This window comes from Euwallacea similis, chromosome 5 (assembly GCF_039881205.1).
Source record: "Euwallacea similis isolate ESF13 chromosome 5, ESF131.1, whole genome shotgun sequence".
NCBI lineage: Eukaryota > Metazoa > Arthropoda > Insecta > Coleoptera > Curculionidae > Euwallacea > Euwallacea similis.
In genome coordinates this window covers 6003667-6028767 of record NC_089613.1, presented here as the reverse complement: position 1 = coordinate 6028767, position 25101 = coordinate 6003667, and the positions used below count along the sequence as shown (strand labels likewise).

The following is a 25101-nucleotide window of genomic DNA, read 5'->3' as shown; positions in this document are numbered from 1 at the left end:
TTCACAATGAGTTTTATTTTACCAAATCGTTCCGCTGTCCGTGCGGTAACAATAATTGGCTTGGAGTTCCCTGAACATCCGTTATTCTATTTTGGTTTTGGGTTTACCAAACCAAAACAACGGATTTTTCGACTAGTTCCTGCAAAAAATCGCCAGTTTTCAGATAAAGGTTTGAACTGGGTTATAACTGGTGACTTGCTTAAAGTAAACATGCCATAAACTAAAATAAAAACCATCTTGGTCTTGGTCAGACGACTTCGTCTAGAGATACGTTTCAAATAGTTTCCAATAGCGGTTAATAGACGTTCAATGGACTTTAAATCGCCTGCCGGTAGTCGAAGGAATAATTCCATAACTCATTAAATTGAATATAAATTCAATTAGTTCCATTTTTACACGATTTGCAAATTCATGCTCCGTGATATGGACATCTTCAGGGACAATTATTAAGCAAGCGATTTTAATGGGTCTTCCAAGAAAATACCTTTCGATTCCTAGTAAGAAACAGGTTTTACTCAGTAACAAACAATCGATGGTACCTGGGTACTTATGCGGCTATTAAATATGATAAATAATCATAATAGACAGCTTGCGATTTGTCTGCGAGAACATTCATTATGATGAACATAATTGTGTTTGATGTTGGTAATTGAGCTTAGATCATACAATCATGGTATAAGGAGCTATAAATAGGTTTAGGTATTTGACAAGTCACATTTTAATTGCGAGTAACAGCGTCAATACAATTAAACCAAACTCTGTTTACACATCAATTAAATGTCAGAACTCCTAATGAAACACTTTTGTTAGCATTAAAGGTAAACATAGTTTAACCTTTGTTTAATTCAACTTCATCTAAACCGTTTTACACAAATTGCTTATTCTTCGGCTCTCAAAAAGCACATCCAACCAAATCCAGGCACTATTAGGAATATTACGTCTCCTAATTTTTGAGAGCATTTCCGCTTCTATACTTTCATTTTTTAGACCTTTTTCTTGTATTTAATTTCTCTATTAATTTTCTATCTATCTGTCTCTTAATTTTCCAAACAAGGTCATACTGATAAAAATTTTCGACCTCCCAAAGGAAACCCATTCGTATATTGCAGTTTCACGCTTTTAAGATCATCAGCAGGACTCTGATTCCCATCGAAACAAGCGAAACTCTTGTGAGGATAAAAGGGGCTGTAGTTCCATCTTGGTTCATTAGGGGTTGGAAAGTCTCCAAAAACATGAGGTGTCTTCATTATATCTGTAAGTTTTAGCTTTTAAAAGTCGATTTGTTGTGCGTACTGCAAACTATTGAAGAATTTATTGTCGTACCATGCGGCTGGCCAAACTCCTTGACCATCCCTCTAGATTAACCCGTTGCAATAATGAATCCAAGGAGCTAACCTGAACTAACCTCTCAGAGGGGGACTTTTTTTCGCTTCGTCTCCTAAGAGGGCTTCAGTGTTTCCTTTCTATGGGGGTGAAAAGATGGTGATGGCTGTTGTCCGGCTAATTATCAGCCGATCGCCTTATTACCTATACTGTTTAGGTTGGTGGAGGCGTTGGTTCAGCCACTTATGATGTCGGTTTTAGACTATCATGGACTTCTGAGTCTGATGCAGTTTGGCTTTCGGCTGAAAAGAGGCACAAAAGATGTTTTTTTTTGTATCCTAAAGGAAATTCCGTGCTTCAAAATAAAGTGGACTTTTTTTTGATAATGAGCAAGGAGTTCTGGATGATCCAGGAATAAATGGACAATGAGTTTTTAAGTAATCCAATAATCGGAAGAAAAATCCAAAAATTCACCATCTTCCCTTGCCTATTTCTGCTTATCACCTTTTAATTCTTTTTGAGTTTAGGTATCCTAGTTCGCTTTCAGATGAGGTAAAATATCTCAGAAGTATGACTATTTGTCGTTCAGGTACTTACCTGCTGTTGAGAAAGGACCTTCCTGCAGTTACTTGCCTTTTTACTCAGAGTTCTCTACTTTGGTTTGTTTTTAAGACTGCTACTTAAGTGTTAATTTAGACGTTTTAGAGTATCAACTTATTTGAGTGAACACTTTTAGGATTTCTCTACTTGGGAGGTTCGAAGGAGAATTGATTTTTGCCTCCGAAATAGATGTCAGTACCTAGGTACCAATTTTTTGTCAATTTTTTACACTTCAAAGCGTTCCGTCTTGCGTTGCTGAGGCTTTTCTGCGGCTCGGAATCCATCAAATATCAATAATTATGTCTATTGCATTCACTTAATTTTAAAATAAATCAAACTGAAGGAACTTTTGCGGTCTCAACAGTCCGGATCAAAACATTTTGACTCGTTTAAATACCATTTCAAATCGATTTGAGTGAGATGTCGTTGGCAGATAATAAAGCGACGGATTCCCGGAAACAGAAGCGGTAATCATTAAAATTCCATTATTTCAAATTAAACGAAATGTGGCAATTTCTGATGAGTTTTTGAATTCTACAGGATCTGAAGGATCTGAACAGAATCTGAAGAGACTGAAGGCATCCTAGTAGTGATGGAGATCGGTAATCAACGATTTAAAGGCGGTGAGCGGAGGTTCAGTTTCAATCATCTACTTTGACTCCTCATAATGAGAGTTAAATAAACAAAAACGACTCATGTGAAAACAACGAATCGCACCTAATAATGACTTATTTGTCAGGTTTATAACCCTGGGTATTTGCCGTTAGTTATTGACACAACTTCTTCAGTGATTATGTGACATTTCTCACCCTGTTCAAAGCACAGAAACACACTAAAAATAGAATTTGTTTAGGGCGTTAGCAGTGCATAATCACTTGGAAGATTCGGTGTGCTTTTACTGACGATACCGGCGCCTTTTTCGACCTGTTTGATCAGTGTTTAGTTACTTGTCATTCATCATGAGAACTTTTGTCTCTGCACTAGGTCAATATTTGCTAGTGTCTAAAAGAGAACAATGATTTTGAAGGGACCATTAAGGTAAGTTTTATGGCCAAACTGAATAATCAAGGAAATAACAGTTAATTTGCAATGTGCGCTGCGGTAGGAAGATTCGACTTAATTCTCACGAGACTGACGAGATCAGGAGAGCAGGAGAGAGAAAATGATAAAGAAGAGTTAGCTCAGGTTCGCCGAAGCTAATACAGTTCTATTTGTCTGATCGGAAAATAGTCTTTGAGGATGGAAATACCGGTAACGTCTAGAGTCCCTCAGGGCACCAACCCAGGGCCGACGCTGTGGAATATCTTTTACAACAAAACCCTGCAAGTTGAGATGAGAAATAACCTGGACTTAATAGCGCATGCTGACAACTTGGCGAACGTCTAAATATATCCAAATAATAAAATCCAGAAATCCTGAAAGAAAAGGCCCAACTACCAATAGATGGAACAGTCTATTATCTAGATGTGCTGGGAATAAATATGGCGTCAAATAAAACAAATAGCACGATCCTATAGGGGGGAAGAAAACTAAAGGAGATACAGATCAAAGTACAAGAAGCATTGGTTAGCAACTCAAGCACGGTTCAGTATATAGGAGTCTACGGCTTAGCACATACTTGCGATTTTTTTGTCGCACTACAATAGCAAAATAGAATTCGAAGAGGTGCGTCCGCTTTATTCTTCACTACCGAAAAAAAGCTCTGTTGGGTACATCCTATTATGAGCCGCAAATTGCTAAAAAGGGCAGTTTCACACATTTCACCATGAATTACTAGAATATATCCTTGAAAATTCCTTATGCAGGGTGAGTCAAAAAGAATGGGCCAATACTAAACTGGAGACCCTAAAATATTGTGATTGATCTTAACATGATTTATATCAATGCCGCTGATTTAAGAGATACAGCGTGTTCAAAGTTTTCAAGTTTATTCTAAAATTTCTCAATAATTAAGAAACTTTTGATAGTATAAATCTGGAAATTGGTAGTTTTATGTCTTTTGGTGTGAGAATTACGAATTTTAAGCTTATTTTGGCGTTGCTCCTAGACTGCACTAGTTTCACCGTATTATTTAATTTTTTTAAACTTTATTAATGTTTTTTAAAATGAAACGTTTTTTTGTTGTTTATGTACTAAGCCATGCTTAAAACAAGTCGAGGACTTAAAAGAACGCTCAATTCTAAAGAGAAAATGTATTTTTGTTTAAGTAGATTAAATCTATCAGTTTTTAACTTATTTGAATTTAACAGGTTCAATGTATTTTGCTATAATTTTTTTCATGTTCATTCTCTTCAGGCGTTGCGGCAAAGAATACAAGAAGTCACGAATACATTTAGAAATAATAAGGAAATTTTGTTTAACATCCAGAGGCATTTAAGAAAGCGTTTTTTAAACTGTTTTGAGGTAGGTGATGAACACTTTCAACATTTGATTTGAAGTTTGTCATTATTACTAATACCAATAATTGTTATTATTGCTTTGATTGCTTCTTCCTACCTTTTCATTTTTTAAGAATAAAAAATTATAACAAAATAAATAAAACTTTTAAATGCAAATAACTTAAAAATCGATATATTTAGACAATTTAAACAAGAATACATTTTTTTTTGTAAAATTGAGCGATCTTCCAAAGTCGCGATTTGTTTTAAGCATGGCTTGACAGTTAAAAAAATATTTTTTAAATTACTCAAATCATATGATGAAACTAGTACCCTTTAGGAGTAACGTCAAAATAAGCTTAAAATTCGTAATTTTCACATTAAAAAACATAAAACAACCAATTTTCAGATTGTCAAAACTTTTTTAGTAAAAAAAAATCTTAAAAAATAATAACAAAAAAATTAGTGACAAATTTCAGAATAAAATTTAACCTTGGAACATGCTGTATCTCTTGAACCGGCGACATTGATATAAGTCAAGGTGAGCTCAATCACAATATTTTGGTGTCTAGTATCTCCAGTTTAGTAGTGGCCCATTCTTTCTGACTCACTCGGTTGTTTAGTTTTTTATCAGTGAGACACATCAAATACTACTTCACTACTTTCCGATGACCCCCCAGAAGATGTTGCGTTGGTCGACGATGAGGATGATAATGGTAATGAAACTGATGGAATTGTATAATAAATAGGATGGAATTTACTGAGAGCTGTCCAGAATAAGAAAATGATTCTTTCTGTTATTGGACAGACCATTCGATAACGACAGTTCGCCGAGATGAGAACTGTTCCGAATTCGTGTAATATTCACTGGATGAAAATTGAAAGTGTTGAAAGCTGTTGAATTGATGTTGCATAGTGAGGACAGAGTTATAGTTTTTAGCACACTTCATCACATTTAATATTTCTATTTTTGTAAAGTGCTTTTGGCCATCGTTCTGTTTCTTCAACTTAGGAACCAATATCAGAGAGAAATTCTTATCCTCGTTTAGTTATTCCTTGATTTTCGACACCAATATACACATTCAGGAGGGACTTTTCATAGAACGTTTCTATCGATTTTTTTTTACTTCGTTTCTCAAATGAAGATGATTGGGTGCTGAAATTTGGCTATACCGTGTTTATTCCCAAAAAATGGTAATGTACATAGCCGTAGCAAGGGTATATTATCACGGTTAAATTTCAAATCTAAGCTCACTTTGGCTACCAAAGCACTGAAAAATGTTAAAGCTGCGATTAAAAAACCGTAAATGCGTGCCGGTCTATGGTAGTACGAATGTTTCGTTTTAACTTGCGACAATAAAGAAAAATAGAACGAGTTGCAACTTTTTAGTCGCTGCGATTTTTTAATCGCTGCGACTAAAGTGTGCGCATATATACTCGTATTAAAAATGTGTGTTTCGTTTCTACGACTTTTGAGCCGTACTTCGGCATCAACATGCGCATGACGAATCATGTGATAAACATCTGTAAAAAAACGATAATGTTCATAACTGTGCTTTCAAAGGTGGTAAGAAATATCGGTAAACCAAATAGTAAAAGGTGAAAGATCATTCCCTCAGCGGTAAATTCAGTATTCAGTTCCGCTGAGCCACACTAGTTCGAACCAATCGAATCCAAATATTAGAGGAAGATGGCCGAAAGAATCAATAGAATGGTAGCTAAGAAACTAACAGCGGCATAGAGGATTGCCCCCACGAAGAGTTCTCTGATCATAGCGGGAATTACTCTAATTAAGCTGAAACTGGAAGAAGTACCCAAAATACACTTGTTCGAGGAGGAAAACACACTGAAAGCGCACAGTCCACAGACGAGGTATGAAGAGCAAAATGGAATGATTATGAAGGATGGTCCAAAGAATTTATCAAGGACGTCAAAGCATGGTCGTGCAGAAAATGGGGTAACTTAAATTATTATATAACACAAGTAATAACAGGCCATGGGATATTTCTGAAATTTCTGAGTAGAATAGGGAATCAATTAAGCTCAAAGTGTTGGTACTACGAAGAAGCCGGCCTTCCTAAGCATATACTATTCTTATGTAAAGAATGGTCTGAAAAGAGAAAACTTGCCGAAAACCAAATGGGATGTACTCTTAATAAACAGAATGTTGAGAAAGAAGTTTGAGAATCTGCTCCTCCACTCTGAGGAATATTGGAACAGAACTCAAATGATAAGAACCATCGTGGGATCAAAGCAAAAGTATGAAATGACTAGATGAATACCGGAAATAACCTTGTCCAAAGTAATGCCTTGCGGTAATTTCAAACGCAAAAAAAGAGGGTTTAGTCGGTTAGTAATTCCAGGATAAAAACACCAACTTAACACAAAGGGGACACATAAGATCGCCTTAGGTCAAGCCATTAAAGTCTGTTAAGCAGATTTCCCTCAGCTTCGAAAAAAAGATTAGTGGATTTACGGGGAGATGGGGCATAGAGATCAAATCTTAATGTTAAGATTGAAAGAGGAGTGGAACAGGGTTAGCGACATGATCGGCAGAATAATGAAGAGAAGTCGGACTTCGAAAGAACCCAAGAACTACCCCGAACTAACTTGATGTAATTCCAGACGACAGTTTTCGTAGTGGAAAACAGGTGAGGAACGGGAAGGGTTTTTAGTGGGTATTCTCTAAAATCCTTGGGGTGATTCCCGCAGGTCAAATAACACCTACAACGTCAATGGCTTCGGGAAAGAAAAAAAAGTTTATTCAATTAGGTTCAAATCATTTGTTTTCACTCAAAAGCTGTGAGATTTAATCCCAATTTACAAAAAAAAAATTGACACCCTGTAGAATCAAACAACATTTGTAGAAGGCAAACTTAGGTGAATCGCTCCATTTTTTTATTCTCTAGCACGCTATATTTATTTGTATCAATGTTTCTGAGACACCTAGTATATTTGAACTTTTAAGCTCTCCATACGTTATCTTCTCCTCTTGTGCCCCTCCTCTGATTGTCCAGTGGAAGGGCCTTCTGGCTTTCGCCCTGAGGAACTCCAACGTGCCATTCCATCCAAATGGCCTCACTGCAAGCAGACGAATTTGATTTAAGATAAGACTATGTTGAAGATAGTGTAAGTCTTCACAATGCAACATCACGCTCTAAGCCACCAACCCAAAGAACTGCAGGGTCGTATTCCTTCCAATTAAACATCCCATTGCTACGTTGGTACGTACACCTAAACGATTTAAACGTGGCTTTAAATCTTAAAACCGTTTCTTTGTTCATTGTTCGCAGTTGTCATGGAACGTTGGTGTAGTACCAACAATTTTTCATGTATTTATGACCGCGCAGTTGTATCATTCGTCACATGCTGCTCATATATGGACACTCTTGAACTGTTTCGCACGTTTGTCATGAGAAAGCCATTTTGTGAAATCAAATTGGACCGATTCCATGACCTTTAATCCTCCAGGTGCCCGATAAAAACACGTGTGCGCAAAGTGCGCTTTTCGCATGCAGTGATAAGGGACGCATTTTTCACACAGTTATGTATACATGGTTTTTGGTACCTCGAGTCATAGATTCGCAGGATTTCCCTTCTACGCAAATGGGATTACTGAAGTGTAAAGTACCGATTTGCTCGTTTGCTGGTAACTGCTAATGCTGCACCTATTGTTTTTTAATGTTTGTACAGACCGTGATTAGTTTCAATTCGTTTGATTAGTGACGTCAGAAGCCTAGTGATAGACGACGGGTTTTCCGCATCTCCGATTGATTGTTTTGATACTGCACATTCCCCACAATTTCCTTGATCAAGGGAGAAAATGGATATAATTTTAGGGGATTCCCTAATATCATTGTTTCCTTATAAATAATTATGTGAGTATTTTGTTTACGTCCCTGCTTCAAAAGTAAATACAGGAAAATAAGGAAATTGCCAATTAAAAGACACAGCAGAGTTTCGTCATAAAGAGCACACACAGTATGATTAATCCAAGTCTATGAAATAAAAATGGTACATATATGAATGAGCTAGATTGTCATTAAAGATGAGGACTAGTCCTCGGTCTAATAAAATTACTTTCACTCTCTTTTATTGCTTAGAACACAAAGTTATTGGTACCCAAGAATCTTGGTCACCGCGTTGCAGTTGCGCATCTCTCGCTATTTATTGCCTCTAAAATATACTATAACTAATATATATACAAAAACTTGATTGTATGAATAAAGGCTCAATATTGACCGAGAATCGAGGTTTACCCTGCCGTTGGTTCTAATGAGTCGTGATCCCACCACCAGACCGCTTTCACTAAGACTAAAATACGTTAAAAAACAAAATCTCTTGCCCACGTTTGAGCTACTACAGGTGGTCTCTTAAATATTCGTGAATATGAATGAGTCGTAATCCCACATACTTCCTAGATCTCTCATTTAGATACTGAAAATCGTGACGGTTGCACACAAAAAAAGAAAAATTGTGGCTGGCAAAAAATTATTTGTGTGCTCTCTTTTGGAGATTATTTTTCTCCCTCTCTGACCCATACCAGCCGGGTTCCCACGTACTTAAACTTGAGTGCCAAAGCCGGGAACCAACACTTAGCTATTTCTTATTATCCCCATGATATTTCTGACTATATCTATATGACTATTATATATCATAGTCCCACGTGCTCTCAGACCAGTTTGTCAACTACAGACCTTCACAATTTTTGCCTTTAAGTCATAGATTATCTTATTTTTCGGTGTTTACAAGATCATAAATACATTATAAAGCAGTATTTTTAAACGAGTACCGCGTTGTCAGCTCGGTTGGCAGGTACAAAAATAATCACAAGGAACAACGAACGAACAAAGGCAACAATTGATCGAAATCTTAGAATACATTAGTGTGGGCCTGAGTGGTTCTCAACCTGATCGGACTGCATGGCCTAAAAAGACTTACAAGAATTCGCGGGCGATTTCAAGGAATAATAGTGAAATCGAGTCGGGAAAACCGAAAGAAATCTCGTAACTAATCGGAGAGTTTTCGAAGACCTTAATTTAACGAAGACCGTTATTAACCCGTATGAAATATATTTTGAATTTTCATTGTAAATCCTGTTCTCGACAAATCAGAAAGTGTTTTGAAGGAAAATCATTTGATGACAAATTTTGTTACTTCAATCTCAAAAAAATAACAAATCATTGGAACAAATTCAAATGTGTACTTCTTCAATTTTAACAAGAAACAAATAAGCTTTCATAAAACATGAAGACGCATTTATAATTTTTTGGAAAATTCGGGATATGTTATTACCGTATACGCTATATTGCTTTTATGCAAAGACACTCCTTGAAGCAAATATACACCAACCACAGCAATTTGATTGGCCTTGACACTGACAATGGCCTATATTAACATGCCGTAACTTATTTACATCAAACGATGACGTACATGTAATACGCAATGGATTTTATAATGACGCATATTGAGTGTAAAAAAGGGCATCATATTACATTACAGTTAAGTGGTTCATAATGGAAAATTTTCTGAAAATTGCTGCCGAGAAATAATAGGCATCAGCTGGAAGACTTTGGCTGCAATGGTCAGTAAGATATCCAGATTTAACGTACATTAATTTATTCCTTGACGTATATTTTAATCACTCTGGAACGGTAGAAGAATTTTCTGGAAAAAATCAAGACAGAAATCTTCTTTTGCAGTTATTTTAACTTCGAAATAATATACGGGCTCCCTTAGAAAAGACCTCGGAGATCAACATAATTAACTTTGTTTCGACAGGAATGTTATTTAAGAAAGAGCAATAAAACACGTGCATATTTTACGTTTGATTCTCGATTTTATTAAAATTACATGGTCTTAAACTTTAATTCAATTCACTGGTCTTTTGTATTCGCAAAATATTCAATAACGCGTTCATTAAAATCATTTATTCTCATAACGATTTTTTCATACATTTCGGACTTCGCGTGTCTGGACTTGACGGCCGTTTATTGACCTAGATAGCGCTTAATTTATATAAGTATGCTATTTATAATAAATATTAACAAACGCATTTGAAAAACTTTTGCCGTTATGCGAAAACTCACCGTGCTCCTTTAAAAGACATTAGGTCAATGCGGGCGGCCAGCCGATACCGTGCTAAGTGCTAAATGCCGTCGTTAAATAGGGTTTATAAGAGGAGTATTTTAATGCGAATTAAGAAATTTGGGTATATTAATCAACTTTTATTTCATCTATAAACTAAAGGTGAAAACAAATGTAAAATAAAACGGAAAGCGTAGTTGTGCTTAATTTTTAAACTATTTTTGGGGGTGATTGACCAATTAACAATATAGAGAAGCCGCCAAAACGTTGAAGAATCACCTCCAAGATGACCCGATTTACCTCCTTTTGACTTCTTACTGTAAAATTATTTATACCGTATACACTATAATTCGGCTATAGAGAAAATTCTAACTTAAAAAACACCTTTTACTGCGCCCAGATAATATTTATCACTTCCTCATACATGAGATTACTTACTGTTAGTATTGTTTCTTATGAGTAACGAAGCTAACAGTAAGAATATACGAATACAAGTATAATATTGTTTGAAACGAGCGCATTCACCATTCTGTTAAGAACTTTAGGCGAATAACTTAAGCTTAATTTATTTAAAGATAAATAAATTTTCTTTTTCTTTTTAAGAACCACAACCTAAAAGAAGGAATGTTCTATGTGCATAGAAGTGATACGTAATTGTAGAATTAGTTAGAGAGAAGGGAGAAATGATTTCATATTATAATAACGCTTTTTTAAACATTCCTAGCTGCAAATCCCTCATTATTAGACAAAGATGTTTCGATCTGTCAGTCTGAACGGTTTAGATGTATGTGGAATCATGGCTTATTTTCGTACTACCGGGAAAATTAATCCTGTTAAATTCAAAGTATTTTGAACTATTGTCAAGTCATTCTTATTAGGAGAAACGTGGGAACACAGATACTCGTAACTGTATTTTCCTATAGGTACGTGCTGTTCGGTTTTTAAACTGTAGATTTCAAACGACTAGTTAAGTCTCAACTGATGGAGCAATTCTTAAAAAAAAATACAATTTTTTACATTTATTATGATAGTCAAATTGTTAAGTTTTAACAAAAGTAATCAAGAGGTACGTGAAAATACATCTGCTAGTGTATGTGGGGACTTATTCCAAATATAAAAACCCGCTTTTCAATTAAAATTTTTTAGGGTCTTGGACTATCGTGCTTGTCAATCTCAAGTTGAGTGGGGTGGAGGTACGTGGGATCATGGCTTGTTCGAATCAATCGGAATGAATGAGTCCTGATATTTCGCTAAGACTGTTCTGCTGTTCATTGCCAGGCTCAAGTAATGTCAGTTTTTTAGACATTTGCCTAGATGCCAGAGTGATGCTTTTGAGGAGGAATCTGCGCTCAATCCGGACCACTGTGGATGGTTACTCGCACATGATGTTGAGGGAGTAAATTTTGGAACTGCTTTTGAAGCAAATGTCCTCCGACTCTTTTTCACGTTTTCTCATCCAATGCTCTGTAGATTTTGTTGGAAATAAAGGATGACAATGATAGTAATGATTATGATAACGATGATGCTTAGAACCTTAATTTGGCGCAGATGGGGAAATTAAAAGCACTTTTGGCTCCTCTCTTTTTTAGGCGTTATCTACAGCTTCAGGCGATTTGAGTTATCTATATTCAATTAAGTCTTCAGTTTTTTCTTCTGCACTCGAAGCCATAAGATAAAACATTGAATCTATTAGTAGAATGATTATTGTAACCTGCAGACTTGATCCTGCCACCTCGTCCTTTATTGGTGAAGAAGTGCTTCGTCACTCAAAAAATCCCGCATTTCTCACGATGGGTAGATTAAAGAGACCGCGAGATCTGTAGACAATATTGAAGAAATGGCCGAGCGGCGCCTCGCCCTCAAAAGAAATATCGACGTGTTGTAAAACACAAAAATGCCCGTTCAAAAAATACCCACTGATGTTCGGTCGCGATTAGCCTAAAACTAACAAATGTTAAATGCAAATAACCGACCGGTCGTTAAAAAAGAGCCGAGATGAACGCCAGGGCGTATCACACTCATGCTGAATGGTCCCGGGCCAAATGTGGCAGTGGCGCACCCCAATCTCCTCAAAACGCCCCACTAGATCAACCCCACATCGAAATCTTCAAAACAAAACGAAAGAATATTGAGGAAGAAAATTTTGGGGAGTGAACTATCCTCAAATTGAGGACAGAAGAGGTATCTGAGGAGTAAGGAGGAATCAGGTACGCCACTGTGGTGCCCTGGTTGCCACGATGTCCAACAGCGATAAAGCGATTTGTGGCGAGAACCACCGGCACAGGTAAAAGAGCAGAAGGTGGTACCGAGTTGGTTTTTTTTTCGAGAGGGTACCAAATCGCCGCGGTTTCGGATATATGTTTAACAAGGCTGAAAGACCACGGTGCGGTTCGCATTTCGGAGGCGTGTAGACAAAGGTCTACACGAGAAAAAGAAAAGGAACCCAGTGTGGAATTTTGGGACGGAATATGTTAGCGCCGAGGTAAGGATCTTATGAATTTGGTACATCATTCTGGTCCATATTTTATTGAATGGCTATGCTAATGGGGCCTGAGAGCCTACGAATGAGATTTTTAACACCACAACAGCGAAAATTTCTATTTAAAGGGCTCCAAAGCTTTATTTTCCCATTATAATGCCTGCAGGTTGTGTATCTATGTGTCCATCAACAGCTCTTCTTAGGTCTCGAAGTTTGACTGGAATCAAACCAAAGCACAAAAATTTATTATCTCGGACAAAATTTTTTAATTTTCCATCGAATTTCAATTCAGTCTTCTGTTGAAATTTAATTTCAGCGGGAGAATAATTTTTTCTGTCGGTCCCAGTAAGTCGTATTCCCACGTAGTCCTCGGGCGCTCACACGAACACCAGTTTCAGGGTAAACATCGTATGCGTTCTTAACTAGCGATTTGGTCATTAATTTCAAACTTTTACTCGACCTTCCCTTCCTCTCTCAATAAAACTAAATCCATAAACCATCCGCGACCCTATTGGCAATGATAATTACAATTTTATTCCCAATAAACCCGACCATCATCTCGTGGAGTCATGGTGGCATCACACGGACAATGATAACAGCAGGATGTCATAAATAACTGCCGGGACATTATACAAGTTAAACAACTCACCAAAAATTAAAAAGGTACTAATCAAATTTCCATTCGGCTCACTCCCGCCCATAAAACCACCGTAAACAAATCAAAAGCCACTTTTTTGATCTTGTTGGCGAGCCGCAAAATCATAACCTCATAAAAATCAAAACGGCTTTATTTATGGTCCGTTCGAGATATCAAATAAAAATACCCTTAAACGAATGATTTACAGTTAACAGGGGGCAATACACCACCTTGTTTTTTTTTTGGGAGATTTATTAGATGTTGTAAAAAAGCGATGTTGCCAACTGTTTGGTCACAAGAACATGTGGACGAGTTAAGTACTGGACATGAAAATGCTTGTTGGATCCCCGATGATAATTCTGGGAGTAACAGATCACAGAAAACAACATATGTTCGTATGGAAAAGTCATGTGATTTCCTAGATACTTCTGCAACTACCTGAGGAATGGTGACAAATAGGGAACGCATATAAGAATCAAAAAAGATTCTAAATTGAGCAAGAAATTCATATTTTTGAAAAAAAATTATCAATGGCGCCTCCCAAAAAAGTTGGGGTGGTAACTGGGGCACAACTTCGGATGATACAACACCTGGCAGATCCTCACCATTAGCAGCTCAAACAATGTAAGCTTTAAAAAGTTTGGCATGTTCTGGTTGTGTTGTACGAAGTTTGAGGTGAATATCTCAAAAACTCTCGGAGATTTAGTCAACAAAATGAAACACGCGGTCCGAGCTAAGTGCCCAGGTCGGACGTGTGGGAAAAAATATGGATTCAGAACGTTCCCATCTATAAGAATAAGAAAAAATTGTCGTTTTTTCAAAATATTTGTTAATATTGTTGATTTTTACTGCTTTCTTGCAACTCATCCAGTCGCCGTGATTGCCACTGTAGAAGGGGGCATGGAGAAGCATGTGAATGCATGTGAATGCATGAGAATCCTTAAAATGAGAGATTCCGATCTGTGTATGACGATTCCACGTTTCACTGACGTCACATTGGGGCTCTCAATACCGGGCACGAAGACTCAGGTTAGAAGTGCCCAGAAGAGTTCCAATCCTGAAAATGAGACTGATTCATAACGCTCAAACTCGACTTGCAGTATTACATTGTATACGAATACTTGCAAATCCAATTATCTTTTGAAAATTTGGCAACACTATCACGTTGGCAATCACAATAGCTTTGCTTTTCAATAGTGGCCGATAGAATGCCAATTTAAAATTGGCGGCCTCTTTGAGGCTTAAAACATTGCAGAATATTTAAGGATGCAGTCAAGGATTTCGGCCATTGATTTATGAGTTTTTGCACAGTTTGTGGTCGATAACGGCGATATTAGGAAGCCCGGCCGTAAGAGTATCATTAAGCTGGTCTCCTGCCATCTTCCTAAATAAGATTTTGACATTTGGGTCGACGTCCAGCTTGACTCGATTGAACAGCACTCGGAAGAATTACGGGAAAAGAAAGCATAAAAGGATTTTTTTAACCGTTATGAACTTTGTGAAAACCTTCTAATTGAATAGAAAATAAAGAGATTTTTTGGGAACTCAGACTTCATTGAGCGACATGCGCCACCGACATTTTTATGCCCGAGAATTCAGACCCAACGCCGCATTTCGTACAAGGAATCTTACGAATAAGATAAAGAATGTGACCGACGAAATTGGATCATACCATATGGCTGCAACCTTTAACATCGATGATCGATCGACAAATGCTGATCAGGCTTCCTGTAAAAGTCAATTGGTTGATTAAATTGCTAACATGCCTCTGGAGCCAAAACGGCTCATTTTTGACTAGGAGCCTCGATGTAAAAAATTGTTCCCCGCAATATTTCCTACAACTTCCTTAAATTTGGTACAAACTTTTTGGAACACCCTGTATAGAGAAAACAGTATCCGGTTTGGCCTTGGTGTTCAATTTTGCCCTCATTCCCCTACTAAAAAAAAATGGTCAGCTTTGCTGAGGATCCACGATAGCTTACAAGCTACTGAAAATTTTTCCTGTCCCCATGTGTGACAATTGGTTTAGGGGGGACTATATCAACATCCTGGTAATTTTATCAAAATGATTTCCATGGAAATAGGAAATACGAAATGTACGAATTTGCACGGATTCTTTGGTTTGTGTGTGACACAAAAAACGGGATGGCATATAAGAAAATTCACATTTCGACGCAAAGCATAATCAACTTCTTGAATAACTCGCTTTTCCCAATTTGAAAAAGGCATTTCATCAGGAAGCGGTCGCGAGACTGTGCAGAGGGCCAAAAATCGAAAACAGAAGTATCTTATAGTATTCCCGGTAGTTTTGTTTAGTTCATATTGCTCTAACTTACCACAATCGGAAGAATGCAGGTAGTGCTTGACGTTGATTGTCGGATTTTTCCGCTAGCCAGAAGCTGGTCTATTTTTTTTTTCGTCAGCCTGATATAAAGGTTGCTCAGACCACTGAAAACTACAGATCACTGAAAGCTACAGGACACTGAAAACTACAGACCACTGAAAACTACAATCTACTGAAAACTACAGTCTACTGAAAACTACAGACCACTGAAGACTACAGACCAAAGAAGGCAGTTCGAATTCCACTTGTTCAGAACCCATTTACTGGGCCGTACTACAGGACCCTTTATGACAACCCATTTGGAGCCTTGAGAGTCTCGATCGAGAAACACTGATAAGATTATTTTTTCTTTCCCAGAGCTTCTTGTTAATTGGGATGATGAATTTGCCTTTAGTCTCTGATTTTCTTCAATTCACCGCATTTCTATTGTAAGCACCACGGTTCCTCGATTCCCTAACATACTTATGTCCCTCTCCAATGTCTTAAATCGCATCAACAAGCACAATAAGCTAGAAGTCCAAAAACTACGCTTTTCATGCCAGCACAAAGCACAAAACAAAACCAAATCTCTTCGGGCAGCTTTAGGGCTGGTCTTCGACTTTTTTGTAGTTATCAATCAGTGCTACTGGAGCTGGTATAGAGAGACCTCTAAAGACGAACAATAAAGCCCAATTCAATAGGCCCACCCACCGTATAATGTTGCCCTTGGAAGTGGATTTTACACCCTCAATAAAAGTACAAACACCTCGACAATCCCGTTTGGCACGGTTATAAACTGGCTTTTCAAAAAGTGACTGTGGAGGCAATAAAGTCAACTTTCGAAAGTCAATTTGTATGAAAACACCTCGTAAAATTTCGGTTCTTCATTATACTTCAAGGTGCTGGAGATATTAGTATACAGGGGAGAGGAAAAAATGCTCCTCTCAAGTATTCCCTCATGCGGTTTCAGTAATCGAGTTGTGCCCTTAATGTGCTCCTCGAAAGTGCCTTCTGATGCAGCAAAATCGTGTGAAATTCAGTTAAAAAACATTCTCCCATTGAATTTTCCATTTTGTCACAGATATCCGGACACCCAGGTATATTCTTACATTCCACAATTGACATATTTACAACTACTGTGGAAACTATATTAACCGAAATGTGGAGGGTCCAAAATCAAAACAGATTAAGCATAGTTTTTGAGACATTTTAAGACGATATTGGCAGGTAATATAAACATCACCGATTGGTTATGACCATTATGAATCTTCAACGAAACCCTTCAATATTTGTTCTTGTTGATATTGTATTGGATTTTTGGCTCATGACAAGGCGGTTACACGCTGTGCTCTTCATGCTCCCTGTAGATCTTTTTGTGCCAGCGGGATCTACAAATCTGCATTTGCTGATCAGGTAGAATTCGGACCTTTGAGCAGTATTCTCACGTAAATCATCAAGATCCTTAAAACTCATATATATATACGAGGAAAAATTTGGAGATATTGAAAACGGGTATCTAAATTTAAACAAGCATAAAATTTTTGCGAAGGCTTTAATCGCCATGTGTCTTTCATAGCTTGAAAGATCGTCTTATAGCCTTCGACGGACGACCACAAAAAGTTGATTAAGGTTGATAGGTAATTTCTTACAGGTGATTCAAAAGGTCTGCAAAAGTATAAAAAATCCCTCTGTTTTCTGAAAACGTTTTTTAAGTATCATATAAAAAAGTTGTCGTTGCTCGGTAAAAATTGTATTTTTGTGAATTGAACATTAAGTTCAATTATGTCTTAGAATCTTAATCCTAAAAAATCTTATAAATTATACGGGGTGTCCCAAATAAAGCGAGTTCGATGAAGATTATGGAAACCTGCCAAATTTCGTAGAATTTACTCAAACGGTTTGCTCATAATTTATGATTTTCGAAAATCATGTTTTCAGTTTTTTACTTAAATTTTTACAATCCCTGTACATATTTTTAATTTTAAAACATATTCTGAGCGCGCACAAAAATGCGCATCTTTTTCCTAATTTGAGTCGCCTTGTATTTCTTACAGTTGCCATAATCCTCACTGAACTCACTTTTGAGACACCATGTATATTAAAGTGTTCTTACGAGGCATGAATACATAATTACTGTGCGGAGAGACATAAAAATGAAGTATTTAAAAAATAGAAATCGCAAATTCTTCTTTTACAAGTGTAAAAAAGGCCTTTAAAATATGAGTGATATATTATAGAATATTTTTTATTACGAGTACAGCAATATTACAACTAATTGACGCTTTTAGGCGTTAAGCGATATGAATGTATCAAAGTCTTTTGCTTGCGCCGAAATTGAAATGTCTCTAATATTGCCTCTGGTAACTATACATGTATCATAAAAACAATGTTTAAAGATGTTATGCGTGCATAAAACATCTTTTATGCACGCTACACCCTGCATAAAACGTCGGTTATGATGCATGCGTAATAAAAAAAAATTTTATATTGCAATGCGTAAATATAAATTCAAGTGCTTGTTTTACCTTTCTGTATTTTTGCGATTTTTCTTAAATTTCCAAGAACTTATCTTCCTTAAGGATATGCCTCGAGTATCGCAGATCCGGTAGTTATTGAAGATAATTTTCCTATTTCCTGGAAATTTTTAGACATTTTCACGATTTTGACAGCTTTTTGCTGAATATTAAGCTTCTGAGCAAGGTTTAGAATTTTATAAAAATGTCTTTTCCATTTTTAAGTGAATTACAAAAGATTCTAGAGTGAAAGATAATTACAACAATACAATTACAATACAATTTACAACAATACAATTACAATACAATTTACAACAATACAATTACAATACAATTACAATACAATTACAATACAATTACAATACAATTACAATACAATTACAATACAATTACAATGCAATTACAATACAATTACAATACAATTACAATACAATTACAATACAATTACAATACAATTACAATACAATTACAATACAATTACAATACAATTACAATACAATTACAATACAATTACAATACAATTACAATACAATTACAATACAATTACAATACAATTACAATACAATTACAATACAATTACAATACAATTTACAACAATACAATTTACAACAATACAATTACAAATGAAGTTGTTTCTATTTTCTAGAGGTTTTCAGAAGTTCTCCTCCTGAACTTCCTCTAAATCTTTAGGACTCCTTCGAGGTTTTTGCATTTAAAGACCTGCAAAAACTCCTTAGTAGAGATTTGTCGATTGTTGAGTACCTGGGAATAACAGAATTTTTTTTATCTCTCTGATATATTTTTATCTCACGATATATTTTCGATTAGTAGAAATCCTTAAATTACAAAGAATTTTTCATCACGTTCTAGTAGTAGTGGTAATAAGATGGAAACAAAATTCGGGGTATAACAAAGAAACCCCAGAATTCTTCTTGTTTTTGTGATTGGGGTTTAATCAGGCCACCTGATTTCTCCATTTGAGAAAAATATCTCCAGCCATAATTGCTCCTTCTGGTGTTCCACATGGAGTCTCTCGCAGCTTATCGAACTCTGAGTCCATAAAAGAAAAATCGCCTCATTATACCACCCAAAGGCGACATCGACAGGTCATTGTTCATTGGACGAAATGCACAGCCAGCTTCGGAAATTTAAAACCATATCCTTGTTAGCTTGTTATGCATAACTACCTATAATCTATCAAAAAATAAGGTACCTGTTAAGTAGCCGACTATCGTGAAACCCATTCCGTCTGGGGACCTTGAACGGAACCGCGGCGTTAAATTCACCAAACACTACCGCACAAAAGGGACATATTTCACACTTTATTGACACTGGAATGCCAGGGGAGAAAGCGGGGGGCCAGGCCCATGAGGCGCCCCCAAATCTCGCATGTTGATCCGCCGAATTCCCACCAGATCGGATATGAATACAGGTCAGGGCTGGAGAAATTTGGACAGCGAAAAATATTCCCGCTATGACCTCAAAAATTGCGAGCAGTCTACCAAAACGTCAGAAATGCATCTGAGCGGTGCCAGTCTCTTGAAAAACAGCTAACAAAAATCTTCCCCTGTAAACACGTAAAAACTTTAAAAATGTTAAAATTATGTCCAAATTTTCTCAATTATCGAAAATTTGAAAAATCTAGTTATTTGTTTTTTTTTCAAAAACTCTTAAAATTGCAAAAACACATTTGAAAAATTCTTCAAATGCAGGCAACAGGTAATGAAGTATTTTTGACTTCAATTTCCTCCTAATTCTCGTTAATTCTGAGTCCCATTTCTTTCAAATTGTAGACCACGATTGGGCTCAACTTAATCTTAACTTTTAACTTTCGTCTGTAGACTCAGCTTCTCACTAATTCTAAGTCCTGGTGTGATTTTAATTTTGTCCCACTTTTTTGTCTGTGGCTAAGGTCAGATTCTTTCAAAATTATTAAAAGCTGGAAATTTAACTTTAAAAGCTGAATAAAAACCGACAAAAACTTGTAGCAAGTACAAAAAACGAGCAATAAGTAAAAAAAACTGCTCTCTTCTCAAGGATCTTGTATATTTCAAAATCTCAAAATTTTCTTTAAATCTACAAAAGACCTTAAGACTCAATTTTTTTAGTCTTGCGATTTTCTAGAGACTGTGAGAAAAGGCTATGAAGGAAAAAAATCACATGGAGCTATGTTTGGAGAACCCGCAGATTGTTCTTAATTCAACTTCTGAAAATTCCGAGCTCCCACGAGGACCTCCCAAGTGACCACCGTAAAAAAATCCATTTTGTTTCAAAGTGACAGCTCTGACAAATCAATCCCCATCAAAGCCACGATACATTCAAAACTCAATTGTTTTGCACATACCGAGATTTGACATATTGTCCGCAATTCGCCATCCTCCGCACTGCACAGATCTGAGACCCATTGATGTTTAGCAGACGTGACTGTGAATACGCGATATTCATAAGGGGGCCTATAAATTTAATAAAAGGCTTCACGCGTGCACAGGAACGCGACATATCATTTAGTCATGGCGATAGGTCCTTTTGGTCACTATCCGAACCCAAAGGTGCTGTTTGTATGCTAATAATCGCTCAAGTTGAGTAAAAGCAAAATCGGCCACTTAAACTTTTATTGGTGGTTTATATGTTAAAAAATAAGCAGGTACCACTCGCCATGGGCAGTGACACCTCGTTATGAGCCGAAATGATAAAATTAAGCTGTCAAGTACCACTTGCACCAGGGGACGTCTCACAGCCATGGAGATAACGAGGTGAGGATGCGGCGTTTCTTTACGAGCGCAGGTGAGAAAGAGACCAAAAAAGACCAGGCCAGACTTAACACTGTGAGAGACCACCGGAGAGAATGACGTAGTTTTATATTGATATGAAGAATGGACATGCTGAGTTTGGGGTATTCAGGTAAAATTGCTTCCATGGTGGGAGCTGAGGTACTGCCACCAATTCGGAGCTCTTCATTCGACATCTCATTCATTGAGAATTGTGCAACACCAAAAAATTATTAAACTCCAAGATTTTTTCAAAATTTGTAAAACACTGAGACGCGCTTTCCATTTGCCTTAAACTTATCAAATAAACATTATAGACAATGTGCCGGATGGAACAGGAATTCTCTCTGAGTATTATTAAATTCATAAATACTTTTAAAAAATCTCGCTACTGATAGTACCGAACTTACCATTTATTTTAAATGTTGACAAATAGGCATTACAGACATTGTTGCCAAATAGCTCTTAAATTCCTTGTATATTAATACAGATTATTCTACGTTAATTATATTAACGCTACAGACCCCTAGAAATCGAGCGCAGACTTTCTTGGATTAAATTTAGAAATTTTAACCCACGGAATAACTTGAGGGATATTTTGGGGTCTGGGTGTTAATTTTGAAAACTGAAGAGTCAAAAAACTCAAGATGTCAATTACGTTAACGTTATAGTGCTCTAGAAACCGAGCAGACATTTTTGGATTAAGCCTAGGAGTTTTAAGCGCCCTGATGACCTGAGAGATATTTGGACGTCTGGGCGGAATATTTGGAATTTCAGATTGAAAAACATAATGACTAAACCATGTTAATTACGTTAACGTTATAGGGCTCCAGAAAGAGAGCAGACATTTTTGAATTAGACTTAGGAATTTTAACCTGCCTGCTGACATGAGGAATATTTAGGCGCCTGGACGGGAAATTCGGAATTTCAGATTTTTAAGAATTCTGATAATTCTAAGTTAATTACGTTCGCGTTAGAGCGCACTAGAAGACGAACAGACCTTTTTGGATTGGGTTTAGGAATTTTGACCGGCGGGATGACCCGATGTGAACCCGAGCAATATTTTGACGTCTGGGTGGGCCGGGCACCGTGTGAGTGCCACTCTCGTTAACCGGTGTGTGACACCGGTTAATCTTATACAGGGTGGCCGATCGGTCCGGCGATATTTCGAACGCGGCGCGACTCGGGCGCCACAACGCGCGCCGGATAACATCAAAAAGGATAATTGGATCGGCGGAGGGCCCAGGAATTTCGTTCTCTTTTCGGATAACGATGTTGAATTAATTTGGACAACTGTTCGAGATGTTTTCTACTGCTTCGAGTTGGATTTATACAGTCAACATTCGCATGCGCTTGTAAATGAACTTTTCTTAATGAGCTGCAAAAGACGACTAGCCGAGGACATCTCTGAACGTTCCAAACGGTGGGAATGTACGAAGGTCAGTAAAGATTCGGGCATACACGATTTTGCGTATATCGCGGTAACTCTTTCTGTTGAAATGAAGTTGCGCTCGTTCCAGAAGAAAAGAGAAGTTTATTTTTGCGCTTGTTCCAGGGAGTTATCTGATCCCCCGTCTTGGAAAAATCGGATTATTCTCTGCTTCCTTTTTGGTTAATCCAGATTCGGAATCGTAATGCCTTACAGAAAATAGTGGCTTGAGGCTTTTGTCGGACAGAACATGAGGAATGTCGACCTACTTGCGTTGCCTATTTCTGCAATTTCCAGATCCAGGACATGCTTAATCCAGATTGAACATACTTGTGAACACATGCAGTAAATATATCGATTAATCCATTCAACATTTTCTCGATTTATCTGTGGATTTAGAGTGGGATTTATTCTCTTACCCCTGCTGAATTGGCTACTGAGTCCGGTTTCAGTCAACCATGTACAGGATGCTGCGTTATAGACGCCTCCTGTTTCAATCGTTAAGGGGTTGTGATTAGGATCCTTCCGCTTGTTCTACCAGGCAGCTAAAGCAGACTATTAAAACATGTGTCAAAGAGGCAAATAATCATAAAAATACCATGTTGAGGATAAAATTTTTTAAATACTTTTCTCAATGCGGGTGCTTGATCTGAAGCAACTAATTAGAAATCTACGAATGTTTTTTCAGGTCGTTGAAGTCCCATTTTTAAGAAGTGAAATTTTGCTAGAAAATATCAGTCTTATAAAATTTCCTCTTTTGGGAACATCTGACTACTCACCATACGAACCTCAAGTATTCGCTCTTTATGGACTCCTCCTATACGTTTAAATTCGCGAGATGAAAATTCCATATTTACAGAGAGGATTTAAAATTGGCGCCAATTTCGTCATTAAAATCATGAATCAACTAAATTACCGCTGGTGAAAATATGCCTGAATCACTCGCGGATCTAGCAGAGTGAAGCAATGTATTCGGGATGATTGTCAAGCAAATAATTCATCTAAAAAAGGTACGAATTATGTGGTTGTGGGCCGGCATTTCCGGACCTAGATGACCACTCAAGATAAGGCGGAACGACGTAGCTTTTATTGTTATGGCATCCTCGATAAAACACTAAAAATTAAAATCCGAGCAAATGTCTTTTCCATGTTGAAAGTTGTCCGCAAAGCTGTAATAACCTGAAAAATGAAGAAGTGTTTACCTGTTCTAATTGTGCTAATAATCCCATAGAAAAGGGGCTATTTTGACATTAACAAGTTTATCTTCTTTTTCTCAATTCTACAGCTAAGAAAACCAAATCCGGAAACGGTACTTCGATACAAGCCCCATTCAGCTATTGACCATTTCTAAACACCATACACCGCCATTGTGTCCAATTATGGTTTCTTATTCGTGTCGTATCCTGTACACATAAATCGGTTTGTTTTGCAGCTGAACCCCCGACGTCCCATCGGGAGATGAAGCATAAGCTGCAACCCCCAGGTGAGGAGCATTATACAAGGTAACTTATCTCTTGTGCTTGATCTGCCGACTAACGCCTCTATTTGTTAGGGATTTTCACCATTGTTGCGGAGTGGATTTGGTTGTTATCTACTGTCAGTGGCAGGGAAAATGACCATTGGTTTGTAAGTAGCAAAAAGGGTCAAGAAATAATAAGAACTGGATTTATGGCCTGTCAGTCGAGCCCTTTCTTCAAAAATGCAAATTCAATGGGGAGAAGGCGAAAAGTAAAAATTCTTCATAAGGGATTTTTCCTAATCCCCGGGACACCCGTGAAGCTCGAAAGAATCTTGGACGTCCGAAATCGATAGGAAGGATCCACATAGGTAATATTCAAAAATTGAGAAGCACACCTTCAAACTCGCTCGTCACAGAAAGACCATGGTTCGGGCATAAAGCAATCCCTTGGAGGCTCCAAAAACTCCCTGAGAATTAAATTCCTTAGATCAACTTCAAATAACGTAACACCTCAAAAATATCAAATTCTCGTGAGTATCTGCGAGAACACCTGAAACTCCCTCAAACTCTCTAATTATAATTCGAAATCTTTAAATAATTTTGAGCACTAAAATTCCTGCAAAACCATCGATTTAACTCACTAGAAAATGTCTTTCCCAGGAGGGAAAGTCTCGTATAACATTTCATAAATACTCAATTTGCACTGGAACTCTGATGATGTCCCTAAAAATCCCTGAAATTGTATACTCATCTCTGGGAATCTTTGGCAAAACGATCTTGAGGATCCCCTGAAAATTCATAAATTTGTGTACCTCAATAACTATCAACACCCTTGATCACTCACATGTCACTTGAGGGTAAAATCTTATAGAGCGACTTTGACGCTCGCGTTTGCTCACTCGTGTGCGAACTACCCTCGGATGAGAATCATTTTTCATTCACTTATAATACATCTACTGAACTGTTATGTTTGATTAGTGGTTGTGAGTTTTTGCTAGACTGTTATTACAAAAATGTCTGGTTTTATAAACTTTTGATTTTACTGAATAAATAAATACGAGTGAAACCTGACGTCTTTCGGTAAATCATCAAAGAACTGGCCTCG

General features: G+C 37.1%; 1 long non-coding RNA gene across 1 annotated transcript; it reads left to right on the top strand.

Moving 5' to 3' along the window:
* The first annotated feature begins 12684 nt into the window (after window positions 1-12684).
* Window positions 12685-24311, top strand: LOC136409130 (uncharacterized). The gene is made up of 4 exons (XR_010752154.1): window positions 12685-12870; window positions 23823-24039; window positions 24090-24163; window positions 24223-24311. It is a non-coding gene; the product is annotated as an uncharacterized lncRNA (long non-coding RNA).
* Window positions 24312-25101: the final 790 nt, after the last annotated feature.